The sequence below is a fragment of the Neofelis nebulosa genome, chromosome 11, assembly GCF_028018385.1.
Source record: "Neofelis nebulosa isolate mNeoNeb1 chromosome 11, mNeoNeb1.pri, whole genome shotgun sequence".
Taxonomy (NCBI): domain Eukaryota; kingdom Metazoa; phylum Chordata; class Mammalia; order Carnivora; family Felidae; genus Neofelis; species Neofelis nebulosa.
This window is the reverse complement of record NC_080792.1, coordinates 89,093,927-89,112,864: the sequence shown is the minus strand read 5'-3', so window position 1 is coordinate 89,112,864 and position 18,938 is coordinate 89,093,927. Positions and strand designations below refer to the sequence as shown.

Genomic DNA, 18,938 nt, shown 5'->3' with positions numbered 1-18,938 from the left:
GTTTCGTGGGGCCAAGCTCCCCGCCCGGTGTTCCGGTTACGGAGGTGTGAGCCCTGGGTCCTGAGTCTGGTGACACCACTTTCTGCCTGTGGGGCTTAGGCTGGACTACTTCACCTGAACCGGAATTCCATCTTCTGTGAAAGAGGGGCCACAACATCTGAGGAATCTCCGAGAATGACTTGAGCACCTCTGTGCGTCAGTGAGCCGCTGTTACAGCGGCTGGAGTCCGTGGTCTCAAGCTCAGCACCAACCCGGGACCCGCGGAGAGAGGACCCCGGCGCGCTGTCCGAGACTGGCTGTCAGGGTTCCCCTCCACCTTGTCACGCGTCCCTGCCGGGGCATCCCAAGGCAGCCCTTGAGGAGAATCTGGGTGTAGGAAGTAACTCGTGAACCCCTGTGAGAAGCCAGAGCACAGGCCAGGCCACATCATCGTCATCGTACGAGGTCACCTCATTAGCCTCGGACTCGGGAGGACTTCACACGGCCCCAGTAATGCTCCTGCTCTTTCTCGAAGGCGTTTCTGGCCTCTCTTCAGTAGACGGTGAACATCGGGTAGAGAATTCAGTCTCTTTGGGACCCGGCATCACCGAATCGCCCAGCCGGCCGGCACTGCAGAGACACAGATGGAGGTTGGCCGTCGGGAGCAGTGCTGTGCGCAGAGGCCTGCGATGGGGCCGTCTGCCCCTCAGGCCGAACCTGTGGGCTCCCACTAATTCCTTTTTAGGTGGCCTTCCCTTCTTCCTGTTGCTTTTCCTTTGCTCTCCTTGGTATGGTTTTGCTGCTGTTAATTTTTTGCCTTAGTTTAACCACGATTGTTTTACAACCACTCGCGGGGGCCAGTGGAACTTTCTTTCTTTCTTTTTTTTTTTTTTAATTGTTTTAAATGTTTATTTATTTTTGAGAGAGAGGGGGAGACACAGAATGCAAAGCAGGCTGCAGCAGACACTGAGCTGTCAGCACAGAGCCCGACGCGGGGCTCGAGCTCACCGACCGCGAGACGGTGACCTGAGCTGGAGTTGGACACCTAACCGACTGAGCCACCCAGGCGCCCCCAGTGCAACTTTCTAAGGACTGAAGTTCTTGGGCTTTATGCCAGCTTTTCTCCTGGAAGCCTGGCAGTGTTGCTTGGCCCACTTCTAAAGGGTTAAGGTTGCTGCCAGCTGGCCGGCGGGGTCATGGAGGTTAATAGGGCAAGAGTTAGGGGTTAATAGGCGAGAGTTCCCCAGCTGGGTTTGCACCCATCTCTGGAGAGCTTTTAAAAACTGTAATCACCTCACTGGGGAGTGATGGCTTTTTGATCTACTTTCTGATTCTTTAGGAATATGTGGTTCATGGACTTAAAAGGTGGGCTGTAATGTGGTTAAAAAAAATACATTAAGGGGCACCTATGTGGCTCAGTTTGGTTGAGCATCCGACTTTTGATTTTGGCTTGGGTCATCTTCTCATGGTTTGTGAGTTTGAGCCCCACATCGAGCTCTGTGCTGGCAGTGTGGAGCCTGCTTGGGATTCTGTCTCCCTCTCTCTGCCTCTCCTTGCCCCTCTTTCTAAATAAACAAACAAAGTTTTAAAAAATTTAAAAAATATGTTAAGCGGTGCCTGAGTGGCTCAGTCAGTTGAGCATCTGACCCTTGATTTCCGCTGGTCACGATCCCAGGGTTGTGGGACCAAGCCCTGCGTCGGGCTCCACACTGAGTGTGGAGCCTGCCTCAGAGTTTCTCTCCCTCCCTCTCTCTCCCTCTGCCCTTCCCCTACTCGTGTGTGCTCTCTTTCAAAAACAAAACAAAACAAAACAAAAAACCAAATTTTTGTTTCATCGTTTGGACCACTCATTATTTTCTTTGCATTCTGCTATATCCAAAGAAACATTAAATACTGGCTTTTATTTATTTATTTTTTTTATTATTTCTCTTTGTTTCTTAATTTACATCCAAGTTAGTTAGCATATAGTGCCATAATGATTTCAGGAGTAGATTCCAGTGATCCATTACCTACGTATAACACCCCACGCTCATCCCAACAAGTGTTCTCCTTAATGGCCCTTACCCATGTAGCCCATCCCCCACCCCCCTACCCACAACCCCTCCAGCAATCCTCAGTTCTCTATATTTAAGAGTTTCTTGTCTTTTGTCCCCCTCCCTGTGTTTGTATTATTTTTGCTTCCCTTCCCTTATGTTCATCTGTTTTGTATCTTAAGTTCTACATATGAGTGAAGGCATATGATAGTTATCTTTCTCTGACTAATTTTGCATAATAAACTCCAGTTCCATCCACATTGCTGCAAATGGCAAGATTTCATTCTTTTTGATCACCGAGTAATACTTCATTATACATATACATCACATCTTTATTCAGCCGTCGATGGACATTGGGCTCTTTGTATACTTGAGTTATTGTCTCTAGAGCTGCTATAAATATTGGGGTGCATGTGCCCCTTTGAAATAGCACACCTGTATCCCTTGTGTAAATGCCTAGTAGTGCAATTGCTGGGTGGTAGGGTAGTTGTATTTTTAGTTTTTTGAGGAACCTCCATACTGTTTTCCAGAGGGGCTGCACCAGTTTGCATTCCCACCAGCAGTGAAATGCTGGCTTTTAAAAACATAGTTATTAAAATTAAAAATGTAAAACCCTTGTTCAGTAACCTGTCTTTTCTTTTTTAAAAATGTATTTATTTACTTAAGTAATCTCTACGCCTAACGTGGGGCTTGAACTCAAGGCCCTGAGATCCAGAGTTTACGTGCTGAGACTGAGCCAGCCAGGTGCTCCCTTGTTCAGTAAACTCCTGACGTCAACTTAACCATACGGTCAGTGGTGTATCTCTTTCTTCACTGAATCTACTTTTTCTGCTGAGATGATCAGTTATCAACCAGTGTCTGCCTCTTCCTTCTCTAACAACTTAAGACTCACCGTTTTCTAGTATTCAAAGAATGTTCATAATTTTTCAAACACTTTTCTTCACTCTTCATTCACGTATGCTTTCGTTTATTTACAAAAATGACAGGGGCGCGTGGGTGACTCAGTCGGTTAAGCGTCTGACTTCGGCTCAGGTCACGATCTCACAGTTCGTGGGTTCAAGCCCCGCGTCAGGCTCTGTGCTGACGGCTCAGAGCCTGGATCCTGCTTCGGGTTCTGTGTCTCCCTCTCTCTCTGCCCCTCCCCTGCTCACATTCTGTCTCTCTCTCTCTCTCTCTCTCTCAAAAATAAATAAACGTTGAAAAAAAAGAAAGAGTAGGGGCGCCTGGGTGGCTCAGTCGGTTAAGCGTCTGACTTCGACTCAGGTCATGATGTTGCAGTTTGTGGGTTCGAGCCCCGCGTCGGGCTCTGTGCTGACAGCTCAGGGCCAGGAGCCAGCTTCGGATTTTGTGTCTCCCTCCTCTCTGCCCCTCCCCCACTCACACTCTATCTCTTTCTCTCAAAAATAAATAAACATTAAAAAAATGACAACACACACACACACACACAAAATGTACATGATGTTACGCCAGACATTGGTGAGGTTTTAAAAATAAATAAGATACGTGGCTTGATTTATGGAACTTAAAACTCATAGGTTACAATAAAATAATAAAACAGGATAGGGGCGCCCGGGCGGCTCAGCTGGTGGAGGCAACTCTTGATCTCGGGATCTTGAGTTCAAGCCCCACATTGGGTAGAGAGATTACTTACAAGTAAAATCTTAAAAAAAAAAAATAATAATAAATAAATAAATAAATAAATAAATAAAATAGACGATAAAGCTATACTTGATATGAAAAACACTTTGGGTATGTATAATCTTACATTTGGTTACCAAGCTGACTTACCCTGGTCTGTGGGCTCCCTGTCTTCCTCCCCAGAGGCAACTACTGTTGCTAAGTTTGTATTGTGCGTGTGTATACTCTTTCGGGAAGATTCTCTGCATATATGAATATATATGACTTAGGAGAAAAACCCCAAAAAACCGAAACCACAGACGGCTGCCTACCATTGTGCCCCTGCTGTTTTGACTTAACAATTGGTGGTGCTCTGTGGGTTCACTTAGATTGTCTGGGTCTTTTTAACGGTGGGCTTAGTGTTCGGCTGACGGATGATGCACCATCATTAGGTGAACCGATTCCCGACTCACGAAGTTCTACATTGTTCACGGCAGAAGCCTGGCAGCAAACAGGGCCGCAGCGAGTGCCCTGGTACAGAGGTGCTCGTGCACATATACTCTCCTATCTGCGGAATAAATTGCCCGAAGGAGAAGCGCTAGGTCAAGGGGTGTTTTCCTTTTATTTTCGATAGCTGTTGCCGAATTGCTCTCCGCGAAGGTAGTACCAATTTACACTCCCACTTACAATGTGTGAGTGCGAGGTAGTGGTTTTTAACCTCAAAACCCCAGGCAAGGAAGAGCTTTTAAGTAAAATGAAAATCTGGAGAAAACCGTGAGAGCCTTTGCTACCGCAAAGGGCGGCTCTAGCAGGGTTCCTGGCACAGCCGGCTAAGGACGCTGGTTCCCATTAGGTGCCTCCTCGCACGTGGCAGGGAGGGGGCCCTTGATTCCACCAGGCACGTTGTGGCCTGGGTGGTCCCTTCCTGGAGGGGTTTGGGCCTCCTCTGTCAGCTTGTCCATCACCAAGTATTGAGGAGCACCAGATGCTTTAAAAATGACACCAGGACGTGTAAAATTACAAAATAATTTTGCCAAGGTAAGGACACTATTTTTATTTGTTATTGTTGAGAAGGAGAGAGAGAATGTGAGCAGGGAAGGGGCAGAGAGAGCAGGAGACACAGAATCCGAAGCAGGCTCCAGGCTCTGAGCTGTCAGCACAGAGCCTGACACGGGGCTCGAACTCATGAACCTCGAGACCATGACCTGCGCTGAAGTTGGACGCTCAACCAACTGAGCCACCCAAGCACCCCTGAGGACGTTATTTTTATTTTATTTATTTATTATTATTGTTTTTTTGATGTTTATTCATTTTTGAGAGAGAGACAGAGCACGAACGGGGGAGGGTCAGAGAGAGAGGGAGACACAGAATCCGAAGCAGGCTCCAGGCTCTGAGCTGGCAGCACGGGGCCCGATGCGGGGCTTGAACCCGTGGACTGCGAGACGAAGAACGTTATTTTTAAAGAGCTGTGCAATTCACAGACGTTACCAGGGGCCGGAGGAGGGACAACGGGAAGCATGTGTTTAAGGGGTACAGAGTTTCCACTTGGGAGGCGGAAAAATGTCTGGAGATGGGCGGTGGGGGCTGCGAGCGGCGTGAGTGCGCCTGATGCCGCCGAATTGTGCACTTCAGACGGTTAGGGTGGCGCATGTTATGTTCCGTGTAATCGACCACACACGCAGAGAAGCACCAGTTCACTGTAGCCATCCTCCCGTGAGCAGAGGACACGGAAAAATAGGAACGATCTAACCCAAGAATGAAAAGAGGAATGGATGGAGCTTTTTTTTTTTTTTTTTTTTTTTTTTTTTTTTTACATTTTTTATTTATTTTTGGGACAGAGAGAGACAGAGCATGAACGGGGGAGGGGCAGAGAGAGAGGGAGACACAGAATCGGAAACAGGCTCCAGGCTCCGAGCCATCAGCCCAGAGCCTGACGCGGGGCTCGAACTCACGGGCCGCGAGATCGTGACCTGGCTGAAGTCGGCCGCTCAACCGACTGCGCCACCCAGGCGCCCCAGGATGGAGCTTTTTGAACAGCTTGCCCTGTTAGCCGTGTTTGCGGGTCACCTTGCACTGCTGAGAGTGTGGCGGCGCCTGGCGCGGACCGCTCCCCGGGTGCGAGAGCGGTCAGGAGACGCTGAGGACTGGAAACAGAGAGCTCCCTGGGGCAGGTGCTTGGCTGGGCCTGCGGGGGCTCCGTGGCCCCTGAGAAGACCCCGTGTGTGACCCGGGAGGCCCGAGGCTGACCTACTCTCCACCCTGAGGTGCTGGACTCACCTTCACCTGTGTCATCGCTGTGTTTAAACAGGGCGCTTGTCCCGGGCCTGTCGCTGGGTGTTTTCTGGGCCTGGTATGCGTGAAGCTGGCAAGCAGTAACTGGGTGCGAGCTTTGTCACGATTTTTCTGTGTCCCCAGTGGCTCAGATAACTTTTGCAAAAAGAGCATTTGCCTGGTCCTGCCTAGAAGCTGGGAAGCGGAGCGGGTGTCTGCCTGGAACTGCGCAGAGGCTCAGAGCAGGTGCGGGGGCTCCAGGGATCTGGCCAGAAGGAAAGTCTCCCCACAGAGGTCGCTTGGACTTCTGCACAGCAGCCACCAGCCTCCTTGAGGTGCTGCGTGTGTTACCGGTGCAGTCGTCACCCCAAACTGTAATGATCGTCGGGAAACCCGAGCTGTGAAGTCCCTGATTTTAGAGGGTGTGGATGTGTGCGCGAGCAGACTCTCGCTCAGGCAAGGTTGCTCCTGCGGAGAATGGGCCTCCTGCTTTGTCTGGCTGTGGGGTTATGACTTGCTTTAGGGCCCTGTCTCCGTTGGGTGAGTCTCTGGCCTTCACCTCACTTGCAGAGAGAGAAGCACCAGACCCAAGAAAGACCAGGATCCTGGGTTGGTTGCAAGACCACAAAGAGCCCCCTGACCCGGGCTAGTACGTCCCTGCCACCCTGTGACTGGATGACCAGCTCGTGATTGCTCCAAGTCACACAGTCTCACCCCGCCTTCCGTTGCCAAACTCAGATTCCAGGAGGCGAGGTGGCCACAGAAAGCTGGAGCCCAGTCCGGGTGCTGCCCTGGCCCCGAGCACTCCGTCTGGGGCATTTTGCGTCTTAGAGGGTAATCGTGAAAAGACGCGAACACTGTGGGTTCACGGTTGACGGAAACACAGCCCCACCTTTCCTGCGGTGCGCCCATCCGAAAAACCGGTGTCAGAGCGCGAAGCCACCGCCGGAGGCTGTGCAGGCACCTGTGACGAGTTTCCATTTGACTCACATCTGTCAAGAAGGTGACACGACGTACCATATCCACAGGCCGCTGTGATCACTGAGCTGACACAGCTCCACATGTGGGCAGAAGCATATGCTTCCCATTAAGAAAATTGCTGCTTTTGAACAGGCTCCGAATAGACTTTTTTGCTTTTGCAGAAATTAAGACAATAATAATAAAACAACCCACCCGACACCCCAAATTTCTTAAAAAAGGAAAAAAAACATTTGATGTCAACCCAGAAACCCAGCTTGGTATCGGGACCCGGCAGAGCCACGTGGACAGAAGGATGGCTGAGGCCGCCGTCCTCTATCCTCCTGGAGCAGTGACACCGGATCGTCGTCCCCGCCCCCACGCCCGAGTGTGACAGAGCTTCAGTGGAAGGGGCCTCCGACACGAGCGAACAGGGCCGGCCGGATTTGCCTGCGAATCTGCAGCAGCCCCCATGGGATCACTGGAGAAACCCCCCAGGTGGCTGCAGCATGTTGCGGTCACATTGAGTGAAGCCTCGTTTAGAGCACTCGAGCCCTGAAGGAGTCCTTGATAAATGGAAGGGAGACTTATTGTCGGTGCTCAGCCCAGACAGAGCAGAGGGTGGGAGCTTGAGAGCTCTGCTCCCCGCCTGTAGTGGCCGAGGCCAACGGGGCACAGGCCGGCCGAGACTTGGGCTGCAGACCCACCCCTCTCTCGGGTCCCTGTGGTGGGGAGCGTGATGGGGATGGGGCAGACGGTCGCTGCCTGAATCATCGGTACCAAAGCACAGCGTTTGTGGACGGGCATGTGTGTGACAATAGTTACTGCATCTAGTAGCCAGATGGTCTAAACAACCCGTCAGTGGTACGGTATGTAAATATTTTCCGTCATTATCATGGGGCTGCCGTGATCACATTAACAAGGATGAAGAATTACTCAGGAGCTTGCTGCAGTCAAGAGCCAGTTGGGCCACAGGCAAGGATAGCTTTTGGGGCGAGCTTGACCTCCTCTTGCTGCCTCCTGCCCAGACACCGGATCCTTCACATGGAGACCCCAGGGAGCATTCCCTTAGAGCTCTTAGCAAGGACAGAGTTTGTTTCTCATCTTGAACCAGTATGTTTTTCACTGGTGGTGAAAGCTCTGTGACCCAGAATATTTCCCTTTTTGCTTTGCCTACCAGGAAGCACACAGCTAAGATGATGATGATGATGATTGTAACTCATTTGCTTGTGGATTGTCCTTGGGAGTCTCAGGATAGTTTTTCTCGTCCATTTTGGTTTCTTTCGTTCTTTACTCATCTCGTGTTTTGGGGGAGGTAAACCTACATAGTAAGGTTTTGAGAAGCAGGTAGTATGAGTGCTGTGAGTATGAGCTCACATACATGCAGGAGCTCTCATCACGTGCTTAGCCTGTGATTGCCGGGTGCAGAACTGGGCTGTACCCGATCCCCCTGAACTGTTAACTACACTGGTGATGCCTAGGCCTGATTCTCCTGTGCATCCTTCACACGTCTGACGCGCAGTAAGGGTTTGGTGAATGTATCAGTTAGGATAGGTTTGCTGGCTGCTGTAACAAACCGTTGTTACAGTCTCAGTGGCTTATCCCAACAAAGGCTGTTCTCACTCTTGCAGTTGAGTTGCATGGGCTGGGGGTGGCCTCTGTGTAGTGATTCAGGGATCCCACATCCTTTCCTGTGGTGTTTCTGTCGTCCCCTGGGGCTCCCTTGGGGTCCTCCACTGGACCTGGGCAGTCAGCTGCCTGGTGAACGAAGAGAGAGAGGGCATTGAGGATCACGTGGGCATTTTAGAGGCCAGGCCTGGAAGGGGTGTACGTGCCGCTGCTCCCAGAACTCCTCACGCATCTTGAACCTGGGGGGCTCCAGGTGTAATTTAGGAAGAGGAAACTGGACCAAGCCGGAGTGGCATGGCAAGTGTTGTGGAACGAACAAACGCGTGCAGGGCACGGAGGTGAGGGTGGGGATCCTCAGGGGGCAGAGGTGAGGAGACTGTGCGCCTACCTTGTAAATCTAGGTGCCACAGTCGTTTGGCCTTTGTTCAGCGCTTTGGATTCTGTTTCCGTGTTCCCTTCTGCCCAGACTAGGAGGTCGCAGAATGTTGGAGCTGAGTGGAGAGGCCCTTTAGAGGCCAGCCTCCTCACTGCGCACATGGAGAAGTGGATCCCGGAGAAGGGAACTGGTCCACCTGGGGTCAGCCAGTGAGAACGCTGGTCTCAGCACCACATCTGGGGGCATTCCCTGGGGCTCCCAGGGAGCATCTCTGCTCACAGCCTACTGGACAGTACGGCTGAGCCAGCCAGCAGAAGGTCCGGCTTCTGCGCCGGATCACTGGAGAAACCCCCGGCCTCCACAGCAGCTGTTTGACTTCAGCATGTGTTCCGCTGGGGCTTGGGGAGTGGAAAAGGAGTCTCTCCCTGACACTTATTTAGGCACTGCCTTGTCTTCGTGGCTCACCTGTGAGAGCACCAAAGAGCTTCATTGGTCCTCCATTAGAAATGGAAATCTCGGGGCGCCTGGGTGGCTCAGTCGGTTGAGCGGCCGACTTCAGCTCAGGTCACAATCTCACAGTCCGTGGGTTCGAGCCCCGCGTCGGGCTCTGGGCTGATGGCTCGGAGCCTGGAGCCCGTTTCCGATTCTGTGTCTCCCTCTCTCTCTGCCCCTCCCCTGTTCATGCTCTGTCTCTCTCTCTGTCTCAAAAATAAATAAAAAACGTTAAAAAAAAATTTAAAAAAAGAAATGGAAATCTCCCCCAAAGCCATTAGCCTGACCACCGCGTTCATCATTCATCGCTGCAGCGAAGTACTCCCAAACTTAGTGGCTTAAAACATCAGTCGCTTTATTTGTTTGCTCACAGCGTGGCAAGGCAATTGGGGCAGGGCTTGGTGGGGACACCTCATCTCTGCTCCACTGGTGTCAGCTGGGACAGCTTGACTGGGGGTGGAGGATCCCTCTCCAAGATGGCCTCACTCCCGGGGCTGGCGTGTCGGGGCTGGCACTCGCCTCTATCTGCTGGGGCTCTTGGCTGGGACAGTGGTTCTCCTCCACATCACTTCTCCAGGCACTGTAGTAAAACACGCGTAACATAAAATTTACCACTTTAGCCATGTTTAAGTGTCCAGTTCAGTGACATTAGGTGTGGTGTTCACACTGTTGTGCCACCGTTTCCATCATCCATACCCAGATTCTTTTCTTCTTCCCATACTGAGACTCTGTCCCTGTTCAACGACAAGTCCCCCTTCCCCTCCCCCAGCCCCTGGCACCCACCCTCCTACTTCCTGTCCCTGTGAACGTGACTCCTCTGGACATCTCAGGTGGAACCATGCAGTATTTGTTGGCCTGTGACCGGCTTATTTCATTCAGCACAGTGGCCTCCGGGTTCATCCAGAATGGCCTTCCTTTTGAAGACTGAGTAATAGTTCATTGTATGGAGAGACCACACATTTTGCTGATCCATTCGTTCGTGGATGGACACCTGGGTTGTGTCCACCCTTTTCTATTGTGGATGGTGCTGCCGTGAACATAGGTGTGTGAATATCTGTTTGCGTCTCTGCCTTCAGTTCTTAGCCAGGCATTCCTGAAGGCTTGGGTCTGAACCTGGTGCAGAGTTACTTCCAGCACGTTCTGTTGCTTAAAACAGGTCTTGGGGTCAGGCTGGATTCTAAGGACCGGGACTCCACAAGGCTGTAGCTCATTGGGTCCTTCACAGAAACCATCTGCCACGACCCCTCTGGGGAAGGATCTTTGCAGGAGAGGCAGCTGGACCCGCTCGCACACACCCCTCCAAGGCCCGATTCCCCTCTCGGATGCCTCTGAATGCCCAGATGCCCGTGGCCCCGGCTTCCGGAGGCGAGGTTCCGTCGTCGGCAAAGCTCAAGCCAGAGCCCTGCTGTCCCCTCCCTTGGGGGGGCTGCAGCGCTCGCTGTCTGTTTTGTATCGCTAATGGCTGTGCCTCTTATTATATAATCTGTTATTCTGTGCCGCACCAGGCCCTGGTTACTTGTCAAAAGTTTCTAGAAGCCAGCTGTATCAGCTCCAGGCAACTGGGGGTGCTGCCTGTCCCTCATAGTATTAGTCACTCTGTACTTAGCTAAATTTAACTTTTTATCATCCAAATGATATTTTTGTGGGCTTGGAATTTTACATAATGCTACCAACTGCTGTAGGCTAAGAATTTCTCCTTTGTGTTGTGAGTGTGCATGTGTGTGTGCGTGTGTGTGTGCGTGCTGGTTTTCTCCCCCATGAACTTTTGCACGCCCAAGGAGACATTCTTCAGTTTCCCTTCCCTGTTCTGCCTTCCCAGGCCCTGGGTTTCTTCTTAGGCTCTGCTTTGCCTTTTGCCAGCTGGGAGGAAAATTGCTCCTAACAGCTTTCTGATGGCCCTGCTAATGCTTCCTTCCTTACTCGAGGGCTCTCCACTCTGAAGGTCTCTGAGGGTTTCCCTGCTGATTCCGACAGTCTGGGATTCAGAGAAGGAAGCTCAGCTCCAGAGTAGAGAGTGCTGAGAAAGCAGAGAGAAGGGTCCGGAAGGGAGGGTGGGGGTGGGGGCGGTGGTGGTGGAAAGGGACAAGAAGTAAGAAATCCAGTGACTTGTCCGAGGTGTGGGGTCCAAGACGCAGGCGATTCCTTTGTGCCTGGGGGAGAGACTCACCTGTTCTGTCACCACTGGGAGAAGTCAGGGCTGCGGGGGGTGGGGGTGGGGGGTGTGTGGAGCTGGGAGATCTGGCATCTCCTTGGGGAGGGGCTCCGGAGCTCTGACTTCCCTGAGCACCCGCCACTCAGAAATGGTAGCGTGCTGGGCCCTTACCCAGGGGTCTCGTGCGGTCTACACGTAACTGTGCATGCCTCCATTTTCCAGATGGGAAAACTGAGGATCAGATCAGAGGGTGAGCCCTTTGCTCTGTGCCAGGCATGGCACCTACACTCGCATCCTGTAGCTCGCCGGCTCTTGGCAGAGGTCTGTGAAGTAGGGGCCCGTGTCAGGGCTCTCTTACAGACAGGGAAGCTGAGTCCCAGGGAGGTTAAGCACACTGCTTAAGTTGCTTGAGGCGAGGCCACAGCTGAGAGGCCACCCCAGACCTGCCCTCAGACCACCCAGCCGTGTCACCTCTTCATTGCTCAGCGGCCTCAGATGGGACTCGCACTGGGCCCTGGGCTCTTCCCAAAGCCTATGAGGCTGACTCCAGCCTCACCTGGTCTCCAGGTTTCCTGTAAGCAATCTTTAAGTACGGGTGTGTGTGTGTGTGTGTGTGTGTGTGTGTACGTGTGTGTACGTACAGGCTGCTTCTGGGAGAATCTACCTGGAATTGGGATTGGCTTCTTGAGCGGGGGAACCCTGTTCCGGGAAACAGGGACAAGGCTGAAACTCAGGCTCACCTCGCACCCTTTTTATGTTTTCAAAAATATAGATGTGATGCTTGTTTTAAATTATTTTATCAACAAGTTAGGAACTCCTGGGTAGAGACCCCAAAGAATTAAACGCACCTGCACACAAAAGCTCGTGTGTGATCGCTCGCGGCAGCGGTTCTATTCACAATAGCCCCGAACGCGGCGTGTTCATACAGAGGAATATTATTCGGCCACAAAAAGGGATGAGGCGCTGACACCCACTGCTACACGGATGAACCCTGCAAACACGATGCCAAGCGAGAGAAGCCAGACGCAGAAGGCCACACAGGACGCGCCCGCTTCTATGAAACGCCCAGAACAGGCAAATCCGTAGAGACAGAAGCAGGGCGGCATCTACCGGGGGCTGGGGGAGGGGGAACGGAGAGTGACCGGTGGTAACAGGTGTGGGTCTCTCTTTGGGGTCGAAGGAAACGTTCTGGAAGCGGGTAGTGCTCAGGGCCGCGCAGCTTCGCGAATGTGCTAAATGCCGCCGAATCGTGCGCTTCGGGAGGGTGAACGTATGGCACGCAAATTATATCTCAGTAAAACAAAAAATCAGAAGCCATGTCTCAGGACCATTTGCATCTGTCCGCGTCTGCACGTTTTTTGCCACCCGCTTCACGGTCTCCATGCCAACGGGGGATGGAAACCACAGTGTTTAACTTCGGTTATACCACCCACTCGTTTGGAGCTTATGCTTTCAACCAGGGCCAGCCTGAGACACGCAGACGTCTGGGCAGGCTCGTAATTTGGCACCCCAGCAAACCGGTATTCTTTAAGTGTTTGTTTGACATTTATTTAGTGGGATGAGGAGAGACTGATAGCCTATTAATAGAAGTTGGGTAGAGAAACAGATTCACTTACTAATTCACGTCCACTGACCAAAATCAGGCAGGGATCTGAAAAATTTTCAGGAAAGCGGTTCTGACTCCTCCAAAAGGTGGGTTTTATTATTATTTTTTTTCCCCTTGCCGTTTTTCAAATTACTCAGGACGTATATTGAAGATTTAAATCTTGTTTTTTACCTTCATTTATTTATTTTGAGAGAGACAGAGAGCAAGTGGACGAGGGGCAGAGGGAAGAAGAGAGAGAGGGAGGGAGGGAGGGAGAATCCCAAGTGGGCTCTACACTGTCAGCTCAGAGCCTGACACGGGGCTCGAACCCACAAACAGTGAGATCATGACCTGAGCTGAAACCAAGAGTCGGGTGCTTAACCCACTGAGCCACCCAGGTGCTCCCTGAAGATTTAGATTTGCTCCGTGAAGGAGAAGATCTAGTCTGTAAGGTGATGAGTGTAGTTGATTATACTGTATCGTATGATTGAAGTTTGCTAAGAGGATAGAATGTTCTCCCCACACCCGCCCCCAAAAAGGGTTGCTGTGGGAGGGGATGGATGTGTGAATTAACTCCATGGGGAGGAATCCTCTGCAGGGTGTCAAACATCACCTCGTACACTTAAAAAATTTTTTTTAATGTTTATTTATTGAGAGAGAGAGAAAGAGGGAGAGAGACAGCATAAGCAGGGGAGGAGCAGAGAGGGAGGGAGACACAGAATCGGAAGCAGGCTCCAGGCTCTGAGCTGTCAGCACAGAGCCCGACATGGGGCTCGAACTCACAAACCATGATATCGTGACCTGAGCCGAAGTCAGATGTTTAAACCGACTGAGCCACCCAGGCGCCCATCCTCGTTCACTTTAAATATATCACCGTTTTGTCAGTTGTATCTCAGTAAACCCGGGGAAAAAAACTTTAAAGGCACAGAATGTTTTCTTTTTCTTCCTGATAATCAGCAACTCACCACCAGCATATTAATGCGTTCCGGAACCCTGCCTCCCCGGGACCACAGCCACAGGTGTGCACGGACCATGCACGCGACAGCTCTCAGCCACGAGGCTTGTGTTTTACTTCGACTTCTCATCTTCCCAAAGGGAGTGGGCTGATTTGCTTTTTGCCTTTTGTGCGAGGGGTCATGGGAGGAGACCTGAGTCACCTAGCAGCATCTTCTATTTAATCCCCGTGATGTTTTCCTGCCTCCTGCCTCCCGCCACCCACCCCTAGAGGTTCCCCCAAGGAGCTGACCAGCTCCTTAGGCTGATCCTGCATTCACTTTCTGGACTTCAAATGCTTTCTCTTTTTTTGAGTCAGGAAAATGATCTCCCCGCGGTGCACCTCTCTGTAAGGAGCCTGCGCTTCTCTCTCGCAGCCCCTGCCGGTCTCATTCTGCCGGCTGTGAGTCACAGCTGACCTTCTCACCCACAAGAGGCGTCACGGTGGCGTGGAGAGGGGCCAGCCTCCAAAATCTGGCTTGCCATTGACTGTTGTGTTGCTATGGCAAACTTCTGCCCTCTCAGTGGGCTTCCTTACCTCTGAGGCTCACGGCTGACCTCACACGGGGTGAGTTTGGAGGTTTTGTGATGGCCGCTAAGAAACAGAACGGAGAGACCACATGGAGGCAGGGCGTGTGTGCGGTGAGCTGTGGAATTTGGTGCAATGGAGAGGAGAGAAGCTGGAGGGCCCGACGTGCCCAGGCGGGGGCCCGGAACCTGGGAACCCTGAGATGTGTTGTTCGTTCGGGATCCGGCGTGCGTATGGGGGTGTATGTGCGGCCGTGGACAGGAGCGGCAGGTGCAGGGCCAAGAAGGAGGCTCACCCCTGCAGGCCCAGCCCAAAGAGGACTTTTCAGAGTTGGCCGAGCCTCCTCCGGGAGTGTGGGCCCGCACCGCTTCGGGTGGGCGTGTGAAAAGCTGGTCTCTGCTGCTTGCAGCCACACCTCCCACTGCTGTGCTGTCCCCAGTTAGATTCTCTCCCTCCTCTGAACTCTTACTGCCTGTGCCCTCATTCGGCAGTTTATCGCTTCTGCTGTCCCGAGCCACCACAAAATGCCCCTTACTTTACCTTTACCTTTACCTTTGTCGAGGATACTAGCCCCTTGCGGGCACAGGCTGGTGACCCCAGAGCCGCCAGCGCCCGGCCTCAGCCCTTGGTGTGAGGTTATTCCGGACCTGGGGGGATTGGTTCCTGAAGAGCCATGGCTTCTACGGCCCACGCAGGGGGTGGGGTGGGGAGGCTGCCTTCCGGTCATGGTCAGGGGAAGGCCTCCCGGCTGCTGCCCACTTCCTGGGCTCAGTATGGGGTCTGGCAGGCGTGTCAGACAAACAAGAACATGTTGAGGTCGAGCTGCAGGTGTGGGGCCACGGCGGGAGCCCTGGGTTGGGTGGCGGCTTTAGCAGTGCCTGTGGATTTTCTGACGTCTCGTAGTCTGATTGTACCTGGGACTCCCCCGAAATCCATTTCTCCACCTTTTCCGTTTTGTTGTCAGTGCTCATCTCTGGCCTTTGGATATCTGGCAGAGGTGGGTCTCCAGTTACACACCGCCCAACTGCAGGGACTTGATGGGAAGGAGAGAATTATCTGCATCACCCCATGACGCTGCTCGTGACCCCGCCCCGGGCACCAGGATGCTCGAGGCTGGTGGCCAAGAAGCCCAGGCTGCCGTTCCCCCCTCTCTTCCACTTGCCTCCTCTCTGCAGCCTGGGGTCCTGCAGTCCCAAAATTTGATAGGTGAGGAATCTCAGGTTTGACGCCGAGAGCTCTGAGCTGGGCTTCTGAGATAAGAAAGCTCGCGTGTGTGCAGGGGGGTGTGGGGTTCTGATTGTCTCCCTAAGCAGAGGGAGCCCTGGGCAGTGCTGGGTGCATCAGCCTCCGTGATTGAAAGGACTGGGCCCCTTTGTCGAGAGAAGACTCCTTCAGCCCAGCGTCCCCTGTCCTGTCCCCTAGGCACAGCTAAATTTCTGGTCTTTGGCGTTGCTCAGGATGAGGCCAGGCCCTGTGGGTTTCCTGGTGAGTTTCCCAGGCGCCTCACCTCCTCCCCGACTGGGCTTCTCCCTGCAGGATGCTGACTCGTGCTTCCTGGTCCCCGACACCCTTCCGTGTGCCTAGTGAATCGTCCCTCCTCCTGCAGCAGGACGTCGAGGGAGCCTTCTGACGCAGACCCACAGGTAAGGACCGCCCACTGGCTTTGGAGTTTGGGGGAGCTGGGGCTCGCTTGCTATTTCCTCTTTCTTAAACATCTGACTTTATCTGATTAATGGGGTAGATTGTATTAATCGATCCTGCTTCTTGCAAATATTGATTGCTCACTGAGTAGGTAGGACTGATGTTCTGTCTGTGGTTCCTTTAGATTGCAGATATGATACAACCCCCCTCTGGTGGCCCTTGTGACTCTCCACTGTACAGGGCACCCTGAGGGACTTCTCTTCTCTTCTCTTGGACCCCCTGGCCCAGCCTGGGCTCCCCACCCCCAGGAAATACGGCAAGACAGGAGTTTCAGGATTCCTCGGCCTTGGCAGAGGGCAGGGGCTGGGCACTGCCTCTCGGCGTTTCCCATAAGCTGTGATTGGCGACATGGGAAAAACCTTGTGTGTGTTTTCACGTAGACATTTCCCTAGATGAGAAACCCAGCAGGGGCTGTGGCGTGTCTGAGGTCCTCTCTGGAGTCAGTGGCAGCCCCAGGACTAGGGGTGGAGTCTCCCTGTGCTTAGTTCCTTCTCTTCTTCTGCCCTGGATCCTCCTGAGCTTCTTGTCCATCCAATTCCATTTCCTGTCCCCGGGTCTCTGGCACAGGCCTCTGTCCGTCCCCTTTTTGTCATGCCAAGGTCTTCGGGGGGTAGAGCAGGTAAAGTGGTGTTGCCTTTTCTTGTTCTAAACTCCAACAAACACTTCTCGCTGGACACTATTCAGCTAAACACGCTGTGAACACACTGGCCCTGCTGAGCACACAGGGTCCATTATGACCCCGTTTTCCACGAGGAAGCTGAGGCTCAGAGATGTCAAGTGTCTGGCTCAAGGTCACCTAGCAAGTCAGTGGGTGGGCTTGGGATTGGACCCCAAGTCTAGACCCTGAAGCACATGACATGGTTTTCCAAATATGGCATGACTTCCCCAAAAGATGGGGTTCAGACCGTGCCCTTCCTTGCGGTCTGGCTCCACGTCAGTCCCTTGCCTCCCCTGGGCCTCTGCTCCTTGCGGCGGAACAGGGCAGGGCAGACAAGGCCTCAGCTGTGTCCCCCTCACTCCTGGGTTTCCATGTTGGCACCGCAGGCTGTTTTCTCTGTAACTGCTCATTCTTTCCAGTTGCTGTAAAAAGGCCTCCAAGTGCTAAGAAGGGAGAGTGCTCTGTTGTATTTTTGTTTTGTTGTCTTGTGTTAATTCACTGTGTGAGAGTCTCAGAATCTCAGCTGCCAGGGTGGGTCTGGGGGAGGGCTGGCAGGGGAACGCAGGCCTGACCCTGAGCCTCCCTGAGGTCGCTCATCATCCTGCTGTGTCCTGCTGGCCTGCGGGGCCCTGGCGAGCCCTTCTCTGCCTGTGAGGCCTGAGCTCTGACGACAGCTTCTTTGCTTCCTGTTTCCTTTTCTACCAGAAGGCAGTTCTTTTTCCTTCCTTACAACTGCATTCCCCACGTATGTGGTTTTAGAGATGGTGGCCTTGTGGCCACCTGATCTGGGAGGGGAGACCCACTTAACCCCAAGAGTTCTCCAGGATTCCTGCGCTTTACTCGTTTATCCCGTGAATAGTTACTGCGTCCTTCATCCATATAGACCAGGTACTACTGTTCTAGGTATTGGGCGCACAGCCGTGAACAGAGAGATGGGAGTCCTGCCCGCGTGGAGTTAGGCTCTCGTGCTTCAGGAACACTCCCTGCCCTACGGTCTCACCTCTGCTCTTTGCACAGGGGAAGATCGTGGTTGCGCCTACCCACCTCTGAACTCCCCCTGGGAGTTTGTGGCCATGACAGGCGTCAGGACCCCTGGGCCCTGGCTGGCAGGAGTGTGTGGAGGGGGTGATGGGGATCAGCAGGCAGCCCTTCCCCAGTGGCTGAGAATGTGAAATCCCCTCCTCATCCCCACAGTGGGGTGAGGAAGGAAAGGGCTTAAGGAACAGGGTCTATTTTTAGAGGAGCTCTTGCTCCAAAGGAACAGGAGCCCTTCCTTCCAGAAGGTGGGGGTGGGGTGGGTGCAGGGCAGGGGGCTGCTGGAGTTGTTTTCTCCGCTTAGCCTGCCTGTGTTCTTCATCTGCTTGACTTGGATGCAGGGCCGTCCGCAGAGAGGGTTTGCCTGAAAGAGGCAGGGGGAGGGGGGCGTCCCAGCTGGGGGACAGCATCTGCCCTCAGGCACCCACCCAACCCGGGGCAAAGCTGAAGACGTTTGCCATGAGCTGAGCCTGTGGGCAGAGCTTCTAGCATTTGACCTTAACCTCCTCGGATGGGGGCCTGGGGTGGGGGAGGGTCCGCAGGCACAGGTTCAGGGTCCTCACTTCCTTCCTGACTCCCCACACTCGCAGGGAGGGGCGCTTCCTGCCATTGTCTCTGTGAGGCCTCAGCAAGGTCACTGTCTCCTGAGGAGGAAGAGGGCGGATGTCACCAGCAGGACCTCAGCCCACAGCAGCACTGACACACATGTTTTGTCCCTGCCACCCGTGCTGGCCTCCCAGCCTCCCTGCAGCCCAGGACACAGGCCACAGGCAGGGTAGGGGCTCTTCTCCTTCACCTGCAGAAGCTTAACCCTGCCCGGAGCCACCCTAGCGGCTGTCCCCTCAGGGTTTAGGTCGGTGACGATCCGTGGCTGCAGCCAGCTCGCCTGGGCACAGAGAGGCAGGAGCTCGAGGTCAGGAGGCAGGGCCGT

At 53.2% G+C, this 18,938-nt stretch overlaps 1 protein-coding gene across 12 annotated transcripts in view; it reads left to right on the top strand.

The window, feature by feature from the left end:
• Positions 1-18,938, top strand: part of PITPNM2 (phosphatidylinositol transfer protein membrane associated 2) — a 144,488-nt gene that overhangs the window by 17,903 nt on the left and 107,647 nt on the right. For 11 of the 12 annotated variants that reach the window (XM_058691408.1, XM_058691405.1, XM_058691406.1 and 8 more), the window contains exon 2: positions 16,150-16,256. The exons of the other annotated variant lie outside the window; for it this stretch is intronic. The gene's annotated coding sequence lies outside the window, so the exon portion shown is untranslated. The remainder of the gene's footprint in view (positions 1-16,149; positions 16,257-18,938) is intronic. 12 annotated transcript variants of the gene reach the window in all.